Source organism: Apodemus sylvaticus, chromosome X (assembly GCF_947179515.1).
Source record: "Apodemus sylvaticus chromosome X, mApoSyl1.1, whole genome shotgun sequence".
NCBI classification, from domain to species: Eukaryota; Metazoa; Chordata; class Mammalia; order Rodentia; family Muridae; genus Apodemus; species Apodemus sylvaticus.
In genome coordinates, this window is record NC_067495.1 from 104361455 (window position 1) to 104376315 (window position 14861).

A 14861-nucleotide genomic window follows, 5' to 3' on the forward strand; every position below is an offset into this window, starting at 1 on the left:
AACAGCTCCTCAGCTTGTGGTGTGTGCTCTTGAGTTAATATTCATGCTGGAATGTTAGCTGGCTTGATCTTGTGTAAATCCTATGCAGGCAACCACAGCTGCTGTTGGTTCGTGAACACAGTGATGTCCAGAAAAGAGTGTTTAGCTCTCCCTGACCTCCAGCTCTTCCAATCCCTGCTACCCGCTTTCTACAAAGTTCTCAGAGCCTTTTAGTGAGAGGGATGATATAGATACCCCATTTGTGAATGAGCATTTCACAGATACTTATTTTATGCACTTTGATCAGGTGTGAAGTTTTGCCTTAACTGTCATTCACTGCTCAAAGGAACTTCCCTGCTGAGATCTGAAAGCTCTACTAACCTATGATTATAGAGACACAAATTTAGAAGAACATTTGAGTATTTAGTAGAATAATATCAGTAGGTTCATCCCCAGGGTCCATGAGCTCCCCAACCAGGTCTTGGCCAGATTTCCATACCAGAAATGTATATCCTCCTATGGGTCAGACCTTAAGTGCCATTAGAAAACAGTTGGTTACTCACATATAATTTGTACCAGAATTGCATCAGTGGGGATCTCTTCCTATGTCTGTCATTGTATACATCACAGAGTTCACTAGTGGGCAAGGCTGTTAATGATGTTCCTCCTCCAGCAGTCTTCCTAACACCTTCCAGGAAAGCTATACAGTATGGGCAAAGCTTCCTTGTCAGTACCAATTTGATTTTACCATCTCCTATGGTCAAAATGTGTAGTGTCTCAGCAATAGCCCATATGAAAATTAGAACTATACACCATTTGAAGTTAAAATAAATGTGTACTTTTCCATACACATGAGCAAGCCAAGAAGGAAAGAAGTATATGATTTTTTTTTTTATTCTCCTGAGGTAATTGTAGGCTCTGAGACTTACTGCCTTAGTCTACAAACCTAGGCCTAGTCCTGGAAGCTTCTAGCCTCCATACAACCTAGTCTAGGCCTAGAATGTTTTCAGCCTCTGAGACTTATTGCTGAATAAGCACACCCATTCCTGGTTCTTTCTGAGCTCTGACTGGCTGGTTCAACTCAGTTATTCTGGCCCCAAACTCCTCTCCATGCTGACTAATTCAGTCTGTCGTCTCTCTTTCTGCCTCTCCTGAATTGCTCTGCTTGGCATCATACTAACTCCAGCAATCTGTTCTAATCTACTGGTTCCTTCCCATTCTCTGGCTTGTTCTGTCTTCATCTATGTATAGCTTGTTCTCTTTTTGCAACCTGTCTCTGTCTAACTTTCCTGTTAAAACTGTCTCTCTTTTTCTTTTCTCTTTGTTCTACTCTCTCTTAAGTAGCCTCTTTTTCCTCTCTGAGTGAGAGTTGGGTAGATCTTATTCTGTCAAGTCTTTCTCTGAGTTGTCACTTTGTCACCCAATTAGACATCACTTTCAAACATGGGTGCTTCCTACAAACTAACTTTACTCTCATTGCTTGTGATTAAAGGTGTGGTCTAAGGGATGAGCCACACCACAACTAGACACAGGTAATTTAAGTAAATAACACAACCTTGGGGTTCAGAGTATAATCAAATATCCTACAATAAAGAAGTTTTCTTATATCACATAGTATATTACTAGCAGGGCCAGACCTTGACCTAGACTCCGGCTACTGCCATTATATAATAGAAATGGGACTTGAGCTGCAGGGAAAGAAAGCCAGACAAGGACCACATGCAAGACTCATTTGTTTCTTTGCTTCCATCTTTCATATTCCTACTCACCCACTGTCTTTGATTATATGGTTTTCTGGAGATTTCCTGCAATTTCCTTAAATTGGAGATTGGCTGATGTAGGTGAGAGATGTTCACATCTAGTTATATGTGCCACATTTCATCTGGTTAAGCATAGTATTGTTGTATTCTTTGTTTTTTTTTATTCGATATAATTTATTTACATTTCAAATGATTTCCCTTTTCTAGCCCCCCCACTCCCCGAAAGTCCCGTAAGCCCCCTTCTCTTCCCCTGTCCTCCCACCCACCCCTTCCCACTTCCCCGTTCTGGTTTTGCCGAATACTGTTTCACTGAGTCTTTCCAGAACCAGGGGCCACTCCTCCTTTCTTCTTGTACCTCATTTGATGTGTGGGTATTCTTTGTTTTACATGCAAGGATTATGTAAGTCCAACTATTTTTCAACTCCTTTCTTTGATTCTATCTCTACTCTCCTCTGTCTCACAACACTGTTAACTGGAACACCATATTTGTCACTATTTCTGTTATTTTCATAGTATTTTATTACATCTTTTCATGCCACAAAATAGTATTTTTTTTTTAACTCCCAACTTTATAGTGTTAAAGGGGGTCATTTCTGGCCTTTTAGGTATTTGTTTCTTTTTATCTAGTTTTATACCACTAACTCCATCAAGACTATTGTTTATAACTAATTCACCCATCTTGACATCTGTGACAGTCTATCATGTAGGTATATTATAGCTTGCTTATCCATGTTCATAATAATGGACATTTAGGTTGATTTTGTTTGAACTTGAGAATTCAGCAATTTATTCCTTTCTTTCTCACATTATTTCTCTGGTGACAGCTCAACTCTGAAGTAATGAATACTCTATGGTGTATCTACCCAAATGAGTATGGAGTAATAGGAAACACCTGAAATAAAAGTGTAAATTGGTTAATATTTCAGAAAATTTCCAGATTTGACTAAAGAAACAACTCAGCAGTTAAACGCACCTGATTTGACCGACTAGGATATACCCAACTCTCGGCAGTGAAGAGTAACTGACCTCAATAAAGAGATGATAAGGAAGTTAAGGCGAACTATGGAAGACTTAAGAATGTTCCCTTTCTTACACAACTGAGTCATGAACCTCGTGTGTGTCTAAACTAATCAAAACCAAACCATCTGATTCAGATGACCTGACTTTGGTTCCCAACAGCCAGGTCAGGCAGCTCACAACTGCCTGCAATCCCAGCTTTAGAATATCTGATGCCCCTGGACTCCTTGAACTTCACACTCATGTCTATAAACCAGACATATAATTTAAAAGAATAAAATGTTTAAGAACTAGTCAGATTCAAACTCAAGGGGTTTTACTTAATCATAGCCTAACATTGGTCCAAAAGATCACTATTAAAGGAAAGGAGTGTGGAGGTGTCTCCTGCCATTGAGCCCATGTACTTAAAGAGCATCTAAAAGTACTTGCTTCGCAGATGCATTATCTTTGTACTAAAAATACACTGTGTGGGTTAGTATATTTTGCTCACTCCTGTGAAGAAACAGCATGTGTGGGTTAGAGAAAGTTAACAAATAATGTCCCTGGCTCACCCACACAGTTGGCATCCTACAGCCACGGTTTAGATTACGTCTTCATGTATCAGGGAACATTGGCTCTGCTAACATTACACCGTCATTAGTGCTAATGAAAGCAGAATCTAGATTTCTTTACACATTTCCTTTCCTCTGTCACTATGAAGCGCACCATGATACTGACAAGTGTCACTTAGAGACAAAATACTGGAAGCAAAATAATTTTCCTGGAGATTCTGGACGTGAAATATGTTTATAAAAGGAAAGAAAGTTTAGATGGTTTACAAAATGATTTAAAGACACAATTTTCTTTGAGGATTCCTTTTCTTTTCAATTCTGCTTTCTACAGCTTGTAAATACTGCTATGTGGAAAATATCACAGAGCTTGATGTGGTAAGGGCGGTATACATGATATTATTTTAACTTTTTCAGCAACTGCACAATCAGTTCTCTAGTCATTTAATTAGCTGCTAGTTTCCCAATGTCAATTCAAAACATACATTCCGAATGATACAATATGCTTGCATATGAAGGGCTGTAATATTTACTTGAAATAAAAAAACAAATCGAAAATTATTTGGGAAAGCATATTTTCTTGATTCTTTATTAGGTTTCCTCCAATATAGTTCTTATAGAATATCAGAGTTCAAACTGGTTGGGCTTTATTATATTTTAATAACATTTTAGTTTAGATTAATATGTGCAACTTCATATTTATACAAAAGATATAAAAGCAGTTATTCAGCATATACATTTCAAACTATCTTCACTAATCACATTATATTGTATGTTACCATGTGTGGTGTGTCAAAATTAAGATATTAATGTTGATACTTGTTTAAACTCTCACTTTTATTCAATTTTCCCCACTAATATCCTTTCTATATTCATGGATTCTATCCATGCTGCAACAAAGCATTTAGAAAATTATGTTTTAAATGGAGGAGACTCAACAAATTATAAATGAGAGAAGACACTTTATGTCCTAAGCACATCACTACTTATTGGATTTGGCAATATCTTTATGAATATGTGACAGAATGATAATAGAAAAGGGACAACAATGGATGATGGAAATAAAAATGAGTTGTTATTGAAGATGGCCTTTGAAGCTTCTAGTTCAGTACCAGCTTGTATGTAGTGTACTCAGCAATAGGTTCTTATAATGTTCTGGAGGGTAACCAGTAGCAATGGCAGTAGCTGTATTGTTTGGAGGTGGTCATTAAAAGCCTCGACCAATGACTCTAAAGGAGGTCTCTGACAACTGCACTGGGCTTTCGTTTGATAACCTTAAGGTGTCTGGCAGGGGTATTATTCACTTTATAGGGTATTTCCGTTTAAACTCATATATACTATATACATGTGTATGCTATATATTAGGAAGCTCCTAAAACAGTATATATACTGTTAAACTATAAAACATATAGCTGCTTTCAAACATCGTTAGTGATAGTTGTGGCCATCCTGACCTGACCCCCTAACTTAAGCTACAACCCTTAATTTTCCACCTGTAGTCTGCTACCTACCTTCCCTTAAATTTTTACTATCCTCAATGAGACCTTTTTTGTTTGTTTGTTTTCTAGCCCCTTTACCCTCTTTATAGTTTCCTAGCTTCTGCAGGAACTCTGATTTAGACACACAAATTGAAAGATTTCAAGCTAAGATCCTCATATGAGAAAGAACATGTGTTGTTTGTCTTTATGAATTTGACTTAATCAGTGCGAGTACTTCTAGCTGCATTCACTTACCTGTAAGTTTCCTGATTTAATTTTGCTTTATAGCTGAATAAAATTCCACTGTGGCTAGATTGCACACATTTCTTTATCTATTCATCACTTTATGGACACCTAAGCTATTTCTATGTCCTAGCTATTGTGAATCGAGTATCAGTGAATTAAGATGAGTTAGTATCTCTGTAGAGGATACAGAACCCTGTGTGTGTGTGTGTGTGTGTGTGTGTGTGTGTGTATCTAGGAGTGGTATAGTTGAGTTATATGATGGTTCCTTCACTAACGTCTTGAGGAAACACCACACTGATTCCTACAGTGACTGCACAGTTTTCACTCCTATCAACTGTTAATAATCATACATTCTTACCAGAATTTGTTACTTTTTGTTTTCTTTTATTAGCCATCTTTACTGGAATAAGATGAGAACACAAAGTAGTTTTCATTTGCAAAGAATGATGCTATGCAGGTTTCTGAAGGAGAAACGTCATTAACAGTGTTAAGCAGCAATTCACAATGTGAGGTACAATCATCATTGTCCTTAGAAATTGTTCCCATTAATGCAATAGTGGTGTGGATATGGTATGATGGTAACCATTCGCTTTATGATTGCATTTAAGTCCTAGAGGCTAGGACAGAACTCCAGTCTGGAATGGCAAAGTGGAATAAGAATCCATAGTTAGATAAATCATAGGCCTTAAGAGGGAGTATAATTCTATTCAGTTTTCTTTTTTGGTAAATACATGCAGTATCAAACGACCTTCTAAAGACTCACCAGAGCATGTTCATTTTGCAATGGGTAATGGTTAGTGTAGAGACTCACAGTTGGTCAAAATGTAGACTCTGAAGTACTCAGCCTTAATGAAGCATCTCTATTTCACCCTGTTTCCTCAAGGCGAGTGCCATCATGGAAGTGGGGAGCAGAAAGATTGGGTCAACTGCAATGGAACCGTGTTTTCCTGACGTGTTAGGGCCACTTCACACATTACCTCATAGAGACTGTGGTTGCATGGATTGGAGCTGGGCTCACGTAGTCCAGTCCCAAGCTGAAAAGCTATTGTGAGTTGATGGAGTCTGAGGAAGTGATAGTTTTCTTCAAGGATGTGGCCCCTGGTGAGTTTCCCATGCTTTAATAAATTACCTCATGCTTATGCAGGAGTTGGAAGCCCTAAGTAAACTCAGTGGAGGGGCTGGGGAAGAGGACACAAAGATGAGTATGGGTTCTGGTAAGAATATCTGGGAGAGCTGGCAGAGAAATGGGGGTTAATATAATCAATATACTTTGTGTGTATGTATACATATACATATACACACACATACACATACACACATTCACACACACATACATACACACACACACATACACACACACACACACACACACACACACACACACACACACACACACACACATATACACATATGAATTCCCCCAAATAAATTCTTTTTATTTTTTTAATTTAATTTTATTTTTTTATTTTCTATATTCTATGTTTACATTCCAAATGATTTTCCCTTTCCTGGTTCCCCCCCTCCTCACAAGTTCCCTAAGCCCCTTCCCTCTGCAAATAAAATATTTTAAATGTTAAATATTGATTGATTGTTTTGTTGGGAGAGCTTTTAAAAATAAGTAATACCATAATGGGCAAGCTCAGGGAACTGTATAAAACAGTCATAGAATAAACAGACTTCTGGATTAAGTTAGTAAGCGTGCCTGCCCTAAGAAGTATTCCAGGTGTGGTTGCTATGTCACATGTGCATCAGTAGATGGCAAAGAGAGAGAGGCAATGTCTATGCTCAGCATTCTGACCTATGAACATGTTTTGATTGGTAGCCTAGCATTCCCTGAAAAAATGCGAGAAGATCACCAGTCCAGAGCCAAGGAGACCTCAATGGGGAGCAAGCCAGAGACTGGAAGAACCCCACCTGGGACTGAGGGCTCCCAACTAGAGTGAGCTCTGCATGGGGCCACTAAGGCATGCCAGGCCAGCAATGAGTCTGAGATGACTACTGGACTTGCACCATGAGACCTGGAGAAAGAGAGCTAGCCTGAGAGCACCACCAATCATGTACCACATGGGACTGGGGGTGAGGGGACATAGCATGCCTGAGATGAGCCCCTGCCCGGCACCATAATGCATGAGCAGGGCCTAGCACTCCTGAGATTACTCCTAAGACAACCCAGACACTCACAGACTTTGGCACATCTAAGAGGAATAAGTGGTGGAGAAATGGAAGAGAAAGAGAAACAGAGCAATGAAGAGAGAGAGAACTGGAGACTTTAGAGTAGTGAGGAAAAGCGTGATGTGAGTAGTAGGTGATGCCACCTGGAACCATGGTGTAGGGTCCTGGCCTGTGCCGCCATTCAGGGCCATGACTCAGTCTGTGGCACTGCAGCAGCAGGGTTCTGTTACCATCCAAGTGAACTTTCCTGGTCTGGGCTGTCGCCTGGGAACATATTGATGTCTGAGGACTATGAAGAAATGGTCCCACCTTGGTCCTGGAGGCATGAGAACAGGAGAGCTGACCCCATCCCTAGCCAGCCGCAGTTCTCAGGAAAGCAGGCCTTCTACATTGCCCAGAATGGAAGATCTGGCCCTACCACTCATCTCTCATGTGGAAGTGTGGACTAGGGAGAGATGCCCTCTTGTCTCCACTGGCAGGCAGGAAAGCTAGCCCTCGTAGATCTTAAGAATTGGAGAGCTGTCACTGCCCCTCATATGCTGTAACATTCAGGATAGCAGGCCCTGCAAGTCACCTAGGCAGCACAGTAGAGCTGGCCCTGGATGTCTGTGTGTGTGTGTGGGGGAGGGGGGTCAGGTGAGCAGCCCTGAGGAGATGAGTATAGAAGAGCCCACCCTGCCTCTTGTCTGCTGGAAAGAGGCATGGACTAGGGAAAGATGTCCTTTCTCCTCCATTCTCCCTTGCCATCTATGGTAGGACTGGAGAGCTGACCCTAGGGTCAAGAGAATGGGAGAACTGGCCATGTACCTCGTCTGCTGGAACACCTGGGAGATCATGTCCTGCACCTAGCCTGGGAAGCACAGTAGAACTGGCCCTGGTAGAGGAGTTTGCTAGTGAGCCAGCCCCAAGGGCATGAGAGCCAGCGATACCTGACCACTTCAGATATCTCTCAGGCCTAGATCCAGGGCTTTGAATGGGCCCATCCCAACATCTATCCCATGGATGACATGCTGGAATGTAAGAAGGTGCTGGTCCTATGGATCTAAAGCTTTATGATCTCCATGACAGAAGGCAACAACAGCCTATCTTTGAGGAGTCCCAGAGAGGTTCCAGTAGCCATAACATAAAAGAAGCCAGAGGCCTCTTACCAGACCAACAAATCATTATAATGAACATCTGCAAGCAAAGAAGTAAGCACAAATGGTACACTGTGGGACACACTGTGACACACTATATCTTCGATGATTTTTTTCTCTGTTGGGGGGATTGCAAGGGTGGAGGGTAGGTAAAAGGGGAGGGCAAGATGAGTGGGGTTCGGATGTATGTGAAATTCACAAAGAACCAATAAAAAGTTAAAAGAAAATTTAGTAAACTTGAATTCTAGTCTTAAGTATCATTATGCATCTATGTGACCTTCCAAAATTGCAATTAACTAGCTAGCTCTCTGCTGGTTTCCTATAAAATGGGAACAGAGTTTTAACTACTTATTCATCTGAGGGAGTTTGGGGGAGCAAATGACACAGTATCCATGAAGTTTGCCTTCATCTAAAGAAGACAGGGAGGTATTCATTTTCAAGACACGCATTAATAAAAATAAGAATGTGGTCATGTCCAAAACAAAGTAGGTAGATTTTTCTGTCAAAAGCTATTTTCTCTTGTCATTCCAGTGGCCATAATTGACAAGGGGAAAACTGAGTCAAATGGCATAAGCTTTCAATTATCAGTCTGGTAATCTAAGAGGGTACACCATAGTTTCAGTAGCAAATAATAATGCATTTTATACTTGAGCTTTGGAAACAGGATAATCTCATATCAGAGTAATTTCATACATTAACAGAAAAACTATATGAAAGACTGTATTCATTAATTAGTGTGATTACAACTAATCACCTTACAATTCATTCTTAAAAGATCTCATGAATTTCATCTTAAGAAAATACAATTTTGTTTTAATTATACATCAATAAAGCTGGGTTGGAGTAGTAGTTTCAAATCCTAAGTTTGGCATTATTGATGTCAATCACAATGTTTCTACCATTTTATAGTTCTTTGTATTGCAATGACAAATTGGTTGTGACCTATTGAGGTTAATATATTTCCATCTCTTACATCAAGGCATCAGAGAAAGAAAACTGGCTAAGAAGTGGAAAAATAAATGAAGTAGATGTTATAGCTATGTAACTGAACAAAGAACTCTCAGTGACTTTATTGTACTTAGTAGATGTTATTATATTTCAAATGTCACAAGAAGTTTCTGAAGCATTTCTATATAAATTTAAATATTTGTATAGCAGTTGGATATTAAAACATCAAGGAGACTGATCATGAAACATGAGGAGTTTCTGATTTAAAAAAAAAATGGACCTTTTCAAGGCTTTACAATGAGATAACTAAATGTCTGGATCCAAATAATAATTTGGATTGAAATAGTAATTCAAATAACATGATTTTGTTAATCAGTTGGCAGAGCTAATTCTGGATAATGTAGACATTTTATTTAGGCTTATGTTGATTCTCAGTTAGGCTCATCCTAACTAACCATCCCTAGTGAGTTTTTAGTTATTACTTTGGTTATTTTGTTTATTCATGCTTGAAAAGGGGGTAAGACTGAGGGCCACTCTAATACTCTGGTAGCCTGCATAGCATCTTTCAACAGTATGGAAACTAGATAGCTGAGAAAAAACTTCCTGGTCAGTACCAGCTTGTGTTTTTCATGTTCTATGTGTTAGTCATGTCAGGGTTTTGGCAATAGCGTTTTTCCACTTAGTCCTGGGTTCAATTAAGAGCAATGTAAATAGTCTATACTATTTTGAGGTCTATGGGATCTCACTGAACAACCCATTCTTGGCACTGGATGTTTTATTTATCTCCCTGTGGCTTCCAGTAGGCACAGTATCCCTCCCCCATTACAGAATAACTCCATGTAAGGTTTTAAAATACATGAATATATGTTAGGAGGCTCCTATAGTAGCGGGCTTTCATATGACTTTCCAAAAGATCTGTAGTATTAGTCATTCCTCCTCATGTTCCCATCTCTACCTTGCTCAGCCACCTTCATTCTCATTCTACCCTTCCTGTTTCATTGTTTTCCTTTCTCCTTCAAATCTTTGTGTTCTATCTCCCTTCTCTTGGAGTACTCCTCCCCATGGTTCCTTACCACTTGCTTGGCATCTAAGGATAGTTTAAATGAAACACACATATGTAAAATTTTGGGGCTGATGCCCAACAAATGAGATGAAATATACATTTGTCCTTTGGAATCTGGATTACCTCATTCACAGTTATTGCTTCTAGCTTCATCCATTTACCCAGGAATTCCATTTTTCTTACCAGGTAAATAATGTACTATCATGCAGACATACCACATTTCCATTGGTCATTCATCAGTTGAAGGGCATGTAGGCTCGTTCTATTTCCTAGTCCTTGTCAATAGAGCATAACATAGATGATCAAGTACTTCTGTAGTAAGATGCAGAGTCCTGTGGGTATATACCTACAGCAGGACCACATTGTAGATCAATTTTTGACTTTTTTGGAGGAAAATCTAGTTGTTGTTCTCAACCTTCCTAATGCTGTGGCCCTTTAATACAGTTCATCGTATTCTAACCCTCAACCATATAATTATTTTGTTGCTACTTCATACCTGTAATTGTCTACTGCCACAAATCACAATGTAAATATCTAATATGTAGGATATCTGATATGTAACTACCAATGGGATTGTGACCCTCAACTTGAGAACTGCTGCTCTACAGTAAATTCCATACTGACCACAATAGTTTGCAGTCTTAACAGTGAATAAATAGTCTCCTTCCTCCACAGCTATGCCAACATTTTTGTTGTTGTTGTTGTTTGCTTTTTGGATTTTAGTCATCCTGGCTGGGGTAAGATGAAACCTCGGAGTAGTTTTAGTTTGAAATTCTATGATGGCTATGAATATTGAACAATCAAAAAAACTATTTCTCACCTATTTGTGATTTATCATTTGAGAACTTTGTTTAGAATCATGTCACATTTGATTTTTTTGTAGTTTTTCCTCCCAATCCCTACCACATATCCTTTCTCAAAACCCTCCCATGTGACCCCTTCAAAGTTGATAGCCTCTTTTTCTTTACTACTGTTATACATACGATGAATATTTACTCATTTTTAGATTATTTTCTGTGCATGAGTGCTTTGCATGCACATATATCTGTGCAGCATGCATGTGCCCCTGGCAGTCAAAAGAAAGTATGGATCCCTTGGAAATCCAGGTTATTGTCAAGAGCAATCGGTTCTCTTATCTGGTGTATAATCTTTCTAGTCCCTTTATGTTCCATATTTTAATTGACTTGCTTGTTTTATTGATGTTTGTTGATGTTATTGTCCTTTATATAAAGATATAAACTCTTTGTCAGATGTATAGATTCTAAAGATTTTTTTTCTCATTCGCTAGGCTGTGGCTCTTCTAGAATGATGATGTCCTTTGCTATAAACAGCTTTTTAGTCTTGATGCTTTCACTGCTGCGATCCTATTCAGAAAGTCCTTTCCTATGACTATGAATCAAGTGTATTCCCTCCTTTCTGAACTATCATATTCAGGGTGGTAGGTCTTAAGTCAAGATTCTTGATCCAGTTGGAATTGACTTTCATACAGAGTGAGAGATGAAGATCTAGTTTTATTCCTCTATCTGTAGCTATTTTTTCTTCCAGTGTATGGTGTCGAGTTTGGCAAAATGCAGATGGCTGTAAAAGAATGAACTTAAATATGTGGGTCCTCAGTTCTATTCTATTAATCAATATGTATGTTTCTATGCCAGGCAACGCCATGCTGTTCTTTTTTTGAAGAGGGCAGAGAATATATTTATTGTGAAAAACTGTTGGAAATTGTTAGTTCTTTTCTCTTGAAAATATTTTTCTCATACCATATATTCTGGGTTTCCCTTCCCCCAAACTCCTCCAAGATTCTTCCCTACTTTCTCACCAACCTATATCTATACCCTTTCTTTTTCTTTATCATTAGAACACAGACAGGCCCAGCAGATTCAGGAACTATCTGCCCCACTGGAGATATATCATCCTAAGATGTGGCTAAGATAGAACCTCAAATGACAGCAGATACTAATGAGGATGTGAAGAAAGGTAACACTCCTCCATTTTTGGTGGGATTGCAAGCTGGTTCACTCACTTTGGAAATCAATCTGGCAGTTCCTCAGAAAATTAGGCATATTACTACTTGAACACCCAGCTTGCATATTGGGCATATACCGAGAAGATGCTCTAACATGTAATAAGAACGCATGCTCCACTATGTTCATAGCAGCCTTATTTATAATAGCCAGAAGCTGGAAAGAAACCAGATGCTTCTCAACAGAGAAATGGATAAAGAAAATGGGATACATTTACACAATGGAATAATACTCAGCTATTAAGAACAACTACATAAATTTTGTAGGTAAATGGATGGGCCTAGAAAATGTCATCCCAAGTGAGGTAACCCAGACCCAAAAGTACATACATTGCATATGCTCACTGATAATAGGATATTAACCCAAAAGCTCAAAATACCTATGATACAACTCACAGGTCATATGAAGCTTAACAAAAAGGAAGGCCAACGTGTGGAAGCTTTAATCCTACTTAGAAGGGAGAACAAAATAATCACAAGGGGCAGAGGGAGCAAGGCATCTGGGTGGGAGAGGGGAGGGGCAATAAAAGGGGGGTTAGTATCAGGTATGAGTAGAGACAGGATAGAGGTACAAAGGGCCAGAAGAATGAATAGAAATAAGTAGTTGTGGAAGGGGAGGAAGCACTAAAGTCCCAGATGCCGGGGATGCAAGGAGCTCTTAGGACCCAATGGGATGACTTAGCCAAAATACCCAACAGCAGGAAGATATAACATGAAGAGAATACCTCCAGTAGATAGACATGCTCCCTGGTGGAGGGATGGAGCCACTCACCCACGTCAAAAATTTTAAACCAGAATTGTTCTTGTCTAAAGGAAACACAGGGACAAAAAAAATGGAGCAGAGATTGAAGCAAAAGCCATCCAGAGACCGTCCTACCTTGGGATTCATTCCATTCACAGACATCAAACCCCTACACTATTGCTGATTCCAAAAAGTGCTTGCATACGGAACCCTGGTATGGATGTCTTCTGAGAGGCTCTGCTAGCATCTGACTAAAACAGATGCAGATAACCAAACAGCCAACCACTGGACTGAGCTCAGGGACCCCAATGGAAGAGTTAGGGAAAGGACTGGAAGAGCTGGAGAGGTTTGCAACACCATAGGAAGAACAACAATGTCAACCAACCTGACTCCACAAAGCTCCCTGGGACTAAACCACTAACCAAAGAGTATATATGGGTGAGTCCATGGTTCCTGCTGCATATGTAACAGAAGATTCCTGTATTTGTCATTAATTCAAGGAGAGGAACTATGGAGGTTGGTTGCCCCAGTGCATCAGGATGGGGGGGGTGAGCCAGGAGTCAGTGGGTGGGTGGGGGAGCACTCTTCAAGAGGCAAATGGGAGGGGGAATGGGGTGGGGGGTTGTGGAGGGGAAACCTGGAAGGGGGACAACACTTGAAATGTAAATAAATAAAATAATTAATAAAAAAGAACACAAACAGACATCTAAAATAATAGCAATAATAAAATAAAATAAAACAAATCAGAATAGGACAAAAAATAAACAGTTGGACAGGCAAATAGCCAAAGAAAAAGCACAAGAAAAACATGTAGCCTCTGAGACATACACTTTCAAAAACACAGCAAAGGCATAAAAACAAACCCAGAAATGACAGAAATGATAATATACAAGCAAAAGACATGTAAGGTTTAAAAAATAGAACTCTAAAAATACCATTGAGTTTATTTTGTGTAGGCCATAGGCTGCTGGGCATAGGCCCGGCCCTTAAATGAGGTTTGTATACCCAGTGAGACCCTGTTGGAGAAGATTAATGTTTTTCGTTTTCTGAGTGGTTTTTAATTAGATATAGCTTTTTCTACTTTCTTACATGTATCCAGATTTTCTCTGTTTCTTAATAAATGATCCATTTTTTTTAAATAAATTTCCATGGGCTTCTGGAAACAAGAAAATGTGCTCTTCAGTGTTTGGGTAGAGTGTTATGGTACAATTTTCCCCACCTATTTAGTTTTCATTCACTTTACATCCTGATCACTCTCCCCTTCCTCTCTCCAGTCCCACCCTTATAAATCCCACCCCCATTGTCCCCTCCCTTTATCCTCAGGGGAAGTACCCCTTGGGTACCTCCCTGGTCCTGGGACATCCAATCCCAGCTGGATTAGGCACATCCTCTCCCACTGAGGACTAATCAGGTAGTCCAGATGGGGGTGAAGGAGATCCAATGGCAGGGAACACACAGCCCCTGCTCCAGTTGTTAGAGGACCCATATGAAGACCAAGCTGTACATTTACTACAGATGTGTAGAGGGATCTAGGTCCAGCTCCTGCATGCTCCCTAGTTGGTGACCCAGGCTCTGTGTGTCCCCATGGTCCCAGGTTAGTTGACCCTGTGGGTCTTCTTGTGTTGCCCTTGACCCCTCCGACTTGCTCACTTCTATCCTCCAGTCTTCCACAAGGCTCCTCAAGGTCCACTGGATGTTTGGCTGTGGGTCTCTGCATCTACCTTGATCTGCCACTGGATGAAGCCTCTCAGG

The 14861-nt window shown here is 39.8% G+C and overlaps 1 non-coding gene across 1 annotated transcript; it reads left to right on the top strand.

Annotated features, from left to right (window-relative positions):
* The first annotated feature begins 6729 nt into the window (after positions 1 to 6729).
* On the top strand, positions 6730 to 6859 carry LOC127675940 (small nucleolar RNA SNORA17). The gene has a single exon (XR_007975612.1). It is a non-coding gene; the product is annotated as a small nucleolar RNA SNORA17 (small nucleolar RNA).
* The last annotated feature ends 8002 nt before the right edge of the window (positions 6860 to 14861 follow it).